Genomic DNA, 6,000 nt, shown 5'->3' on the forward strand with positions numbered 1-6,000 from the left:
AGAAACAGCGTCTGAGGAGGAAGAAGCGAAAGCAACTAGCCTACAATCTATGTACTCTCCTTACCAGGGTAAGCATCCGGGGGAAAGGAAAAGAAAGACAGGCGACCCAGTCTAATACTCTTGACAGCAAAATAACGGAACCTATGAGCAAATAGACTAATAGTATTTGTTAGGAAAGGAGTTCTCATCTATTGAATAAGGGTGTCTCTGGTTAAAGATTGCTTATAATAGAAAAAGAAAAAGAAGGAGGAGGAGGAGGCAAAGGAGGAGGAGTGGGACAGGCAGGGGGAGGGAAAGGAGGAGAAAAGGAAGTAGAGGAGGAGGAGGAGGAGGAAGAAAGAATCATCATTTATGGCTTTATGAAGCATGTCTCCCAGGACTCCCTAGACAATATCCCCTAAGCTCAGGTATAAAATGAAGATGATTCATAAAATAATTTTTTTTTCTGTGTAAGGCAATAACCCCTGTATCTAACTGAAAAGTGTTACTGTTAGGTTTGTTCCCGGTGGGAACCTGAAAAAGTATGTATAGGACAGAATGTGGTTAATGCAAAACTTAGGCTTGTGAAACTATAGCCGCAGGAGTCTGGAGAGTTCGGCCATTGTAAGTCTAACAGACAGCTGTGGCCGGCATTCCTTTCCACGCCCCCCCCCCCCCATTAAGGACGAAGTCTGTCCCTCCCTCTGTCTCCTGATAAGGAGGATACCGGTGCCAAATGGACGGATGTGACTGGGACAGGGGTCCTAGGAGCTGGTTGTTTGAAAAAGAATTTATTACAAGCGGCTGCTCTGGCCCACTTACTTACTCCCCCCAGAAAAACCCTCTGTAAAACCCAAGGCTTTCCCCTCCCTTGAAGTGGATGCTTTTTTCCCTTCACCCGTCTGCACCCAGATGCTCAAAATAAACAGCATTTTGCTGCATATGAGGCTTCGTGTGTCTCTCTTGGCTCCAGACCTAGCACGTACCTATTCTGGGCCAGAAAGATAGTGCAAGAAAAATAAAAAAAATTAAAAAAAGACATAAGTACTTAGTTGCTTTGATTTTCTAGACTTCTGTCTGTCTCTTTTGAGACTTGTCTGCATTCTTCAAATTACTAATAAATCTTTCTAAAGGGCAAGATTTCTCATTCATCTGTGTCTGACAGGACAATCTGATGCTTCCTGTTACCTCACCGTGTATGAGCCTCTCCTACCTGAGCACATTCCAGCTAGAGGTGTCTACGCGAAATATATTGATGACTCTGGCCCAGGTCACGTTAAAAAAACAAAACCAAACCAAAAAAATAAGCCTTCTGAGTAAGAATTCCAGAAAACATTTTGCTTGCCCGACAAAATGAGACGTACTATTCGAAAGCTACCTTTGTCCCTGTCTTTCCCTCTTCCTATAATGTGGGTATGATCCCTGTAGAATCAGGTGCTGTTCTGTGACCATAAGAAAGCAAAAAATTAATAAAGTCCGAGAGTTTAAGCAATAACCTTGATCTATAGAAGCTACTGGAATAACGCCATCAGCCACGAAGCTCTGGACTTATTATTTAAGACAAGTAAGGCTGCATTCAAGCCTCTGCAGTCACTGCGCTGTTACTGCGACCAGCTGAAAAGCGTTCCTAATGTATACAGTAGCTGCTCAAATGATCTGAATTATCCCAGCTAATGTTGTAGAAGCTTTCATAAATCTCAAAGTGTTATAGATACAAATTCTCAGTAAGTCCGTGTGATTATTCAGAAATTTTTAAGGTAATCCAGTTATCTGTAATAAAAGATGTACCTGCAAATGAAGCAGTGATTTCCTCAGCCTCGCATTTCCACCGCCTTATCTGTGACTTAATAGCTACTTAATCTGCCAGATTCCCTCTGTGGGGAATCCCTTTGCGTCTCTGTGGGATTCCAAACCTGACAAGCACAGGAAATGAAAAAAACTCTCAGAGAAACCTCTCATTAAGTCGTGATAGTCACATTAAACATATTTCACAGGATGAAACCATGCTTTTAATTTAAAATTTACTTTGTGTTCTGCAACAGCTTGAAAATCCCCAATCCCCAATTTCGTTAGATGACTAACCTCATTTCTTTTTTTTTTTCCTCATCACCCCATTTCATTTCATATGTGTGTTTGGAATTAGAAAAATTGAATTTGAGTCAATGGTAACTTGAAACATATAATTTTACCTGGTATTTAAAATAGTGGAAAGAAATTCCTACCTCACTGTTGTAAAGATTGAAAGAAACTGTCCATTGACAGAGTATCCTTTTTTCCCTTTGAACTTGTAGAGATAAATGCAATGCTGGTGGCCAAACTCATAAATTGTTGAACTGTGATTAGTGCTTACCTCTACTATTGTTCACTGGAATGAGAAAAGGGGAAAAGCCATAGAATCGGAGAGGCTTAGGCAGAACTCCATTAATTTGTAAGTAACTGAGCAAAAAGAGAAACATAAATGACATCCCCAAATGACTTCATCATTATCTTCTCACAAGTGTGAAAGGCACATTGTCTATTGCAGCAGGCAGCATTTATATGGAAATGAGGGTAGCTAAGGAGTAAGGCTAATACTGTTTTCTGCCTGGTTAGACTGACCTCAGCTCCTCTGCTATAGGGAGCTCCATCCCAGGGGGTCATTGAAACTTTGGATGAGCCCACAGTTATGTAATCACAAAAGAAGGGGCCACTCAGCCGGTTACCTGGGGGCAAAGATCACACACAGGATTTTGTTCATGCACACTCAGAAATGCACTCCTGCCACATAGGGAATAGAATATAAATATCACAGTACAAAGCAATCACAATTTTAAAAAAAGAACTGAAAATAACTCTTGTTTTCCGAATACCTAGATGTGTGGAAGGTTTGAGTGAGAAGAGATCTTAGAAGTCATCAGCTCAAATGTCTTCATTGTGCAAATAAAAAAATGAAGAGTCGAATGAGGGGAGGTAACAACATAAATCACACAGTAGTTAATCACACAGCACCTAGGTCTCCTAACCTCCAGCTCTATACTGGTTTCACTTTCTTTCTCATCATTATAATACTAATATATTGCCTTTCTAGGTGAATGTTAAGACTATGTTTAAATGCTATAGGCAAGAATAGACCACATCATATACTTTTGGGTTAAGTAAATAATATTACAAATAGTATTACCTCTATGAGCTATCTTTGCAGGAAGGATAGAAAGTGGAGGACTTGAAATTTTTAGTATCATAAACTTAATAGCTGGATTTCAGTAGTAAGCCCCTAGGGATGCTTAATACCACTGAGCTTTTCTGCTCTACCGTCACTCTCACTTTGTGTGTTCTCATAGCTGAGATTTACCTTTGATTTTCTGAGCCTATCCCAGCTTATCTGCAATGACCCCATCTGTCTGTTTGACTCGGGTGCTATCCTCCATCCAACCTTTGCCAAACTTCACTCAACATACCTGGACCCCTGCATGATCTCAATGATAAGCCTCCAGAACCATCTAGAAATTGGTTGCTGTACTTGACTTACTATGAGCTCTACTATGAATGGAGCATAATCACAAAAAATATATGAAAGTCACAGCTCACCTAGATCAACCTCAAATTCATCCCCATATATTAGACATACTAATTTGATCCATGTTGGTTATACAACTTGGATCATCACATAAGCACCCATTCTCCATCCGTAGGCTAATTATCTTCCCTCCATAAGAATGTCACTGAAATCTTGCCATGGTCCATATACTCTAAGGTGCTAAGCAGTGATGATAGTGCATGAAATTTTGTACTTCAAGGTAGCTTTGTAATTCTTCCAAATAAAGCTAATTGTGTTGGGAGTAGGGTGGGGGATAATTCCAAGTACAATGATCATCTTAATTGATTTCCTGTCATGTTTATAGCATTGCATCCTACTCCATCCCTGCTTACAAAGGGCTCCTGATGATAACCTCTGTGGCAATGATTGCTATTTTCCTAATATCTAGTCTCCTTTTGTTCCTTAGTAAGAGGGCTGTGATTTATTAAAGGCCGTGATATGCCCAACTGAAAGGTTACATATCTGTGTGCCTAAAATCTGGTAACTGAGATTAAAAGAGTATAAGGAGGTTCTGACTACAGAAATGTTTCATAAATAGGAAGAGAAACTGGGATGGGCTGCTTCTGTTTTTGGAAGATAGTGGACATGTCTAATTACACACACACAGACTTCCAGAAGACAAACACAGAGGAAACAAGGAATAATGAATAAGGGAGTTTATTCCAAGAGAGCAGATCATGAGGACACACTTTCAGCTAGGAAGGAACCCCTGCAGCCCACTCTGTCAGTAGTGCCATGACCAGTGACTGGGAATGTTTCCCCATCTCTTGTCTTCTGAGGGCATTTTTAAATATGGTCATTCTGCCTTCCCCTCCTCTCGTCATTGTATACTGATTGTGTTGAGAAGAGGTAATTTTTCTTGTGGCTTGTAGGACACTGGATCAAAAGGAACCCTATCTGGAACTGAAGAAAGGACTGCAACAGATACGGAGAGGATGAAATTTTGAGGTTGTCTATGTATGGAAAAAATATTTTTCAAAAGGAATACACCATGACAAAGATTGCTCTTAGCCTACAATATATTCTCTGTCTTATCTTGTTTAAAAAAAACCCAAAAACAACAACAAAAATGATCCCTGATGACCACAAATCCTCTCGCCATCCTTGGGGCCGCCCTACTTTAGGCAATTTTTCATATGAAAGAGAAAAAAAAGTCACTTTTAACTTTCCTTTCTGATAATAGCAGCTATAATAACTTTCTTACTGATATTGATCCTGCCTTTGGTGTTCTTTTAATCTAGAGCAAGCTCTCATATTCAACTGTATTCATGAATATATGAAATCAAAAACTTAATGATAATAGTGACCTATGCATTTTTTTATTTTTTAACTTTCTGGTTTAACATTCAGACATACATCTGCTCCTGTCTTGATAAGCATTGCCACAAATATGCCAATTAATCTATTAAGGTCTTAATCATTAGTAAAGATGTGAATTTGTGTGTACTTAAAATAGAGGAGTAAAACAATTAGTCCATTTGATTGAGTAAAATGATTTGCATACAACATTAGTGATTCAAATTTTGATTTCATCCTATGAAGAGCAAAGAATATATCATCAAGGTACTGGTGTTAAACAACTCCAGGTGTTCATGTGATTTTTATGCAGCAATAGAGAACTAATACAATTAGTGAAACAGCTGGCATCAAGGAAGCCCAGGTCACTGCACTAGGGTAACATGACAGGCAGATGGCACAGGATGGGACTTCTTTCCTAGAAGGACCGGAGTGCTAGAGAGTATCTAAATAAACAACTCAGCAACAATGTAGCACTAGAGTTACCTGTCATGGACACAAAACATGGATCTGGATTAACACATGAGCAAAGCAGTCCCCAACATGAGCCAAACAATTCCATTCATTCAGAAATACTAACTGATGACCTAACTGATTAGAGAAGTTTCTGCTCATGTCCTTTGCTCACTTTTTGATAGGGTTGCTTGATTTTTTTTTTTTTTTTTGGTGATTTTCCTGAGTTCTATATAGATTCTAGTTATCAGCCCTTTATCTCTGGAAAAATAAACAAATAAATAACTGATGAGTGAGTAATAAATGAATTGGAAATGAGATATGAAGAAATTACCCAGAATTAGGCAGAGAAAGAAAAGGAGATGAAGAAGGACGAAAACAAACCTATTATTCCAGGCTCGTGAATCAGAAACTCTGGCCAGGTGTGGTGCCTCGTGCCTGTAGTCCCAGCTACCTGGTGACAGAGAGGGAAGGATCCCTTGAGCCCAGAAATTCAAGACCAGCCTGGGCAACACAAAGGGGCCCTGTCTCTAATTTTTTTTTAATCATATAGGTCTGGGTGCACATTTTATAATCCCAGCTACTCAGAAGCAGGAGGATCACTTGAGCCCAGGAGTTGGAGGAGGCAGTGAGCTATGTATACCACCACACTCCAGATTGGGCTCATCTCTAAAAAAAACAAACACAAAAACAAG

Source organism: Lemur catta, chromosome 14, assembly GCF_020740605.2.
Source record: "Lemur catta isolate mLemCat1 chromosome 14, mLemCat1.pri, whole genome shotgun sequence".
In the NCBI taxonomy this organism is placed as follows: Eukaryota; Metazoa; Chordata; class Mammalia; order Primates; family Lemuridae; genus Lemur; species Lemur catta.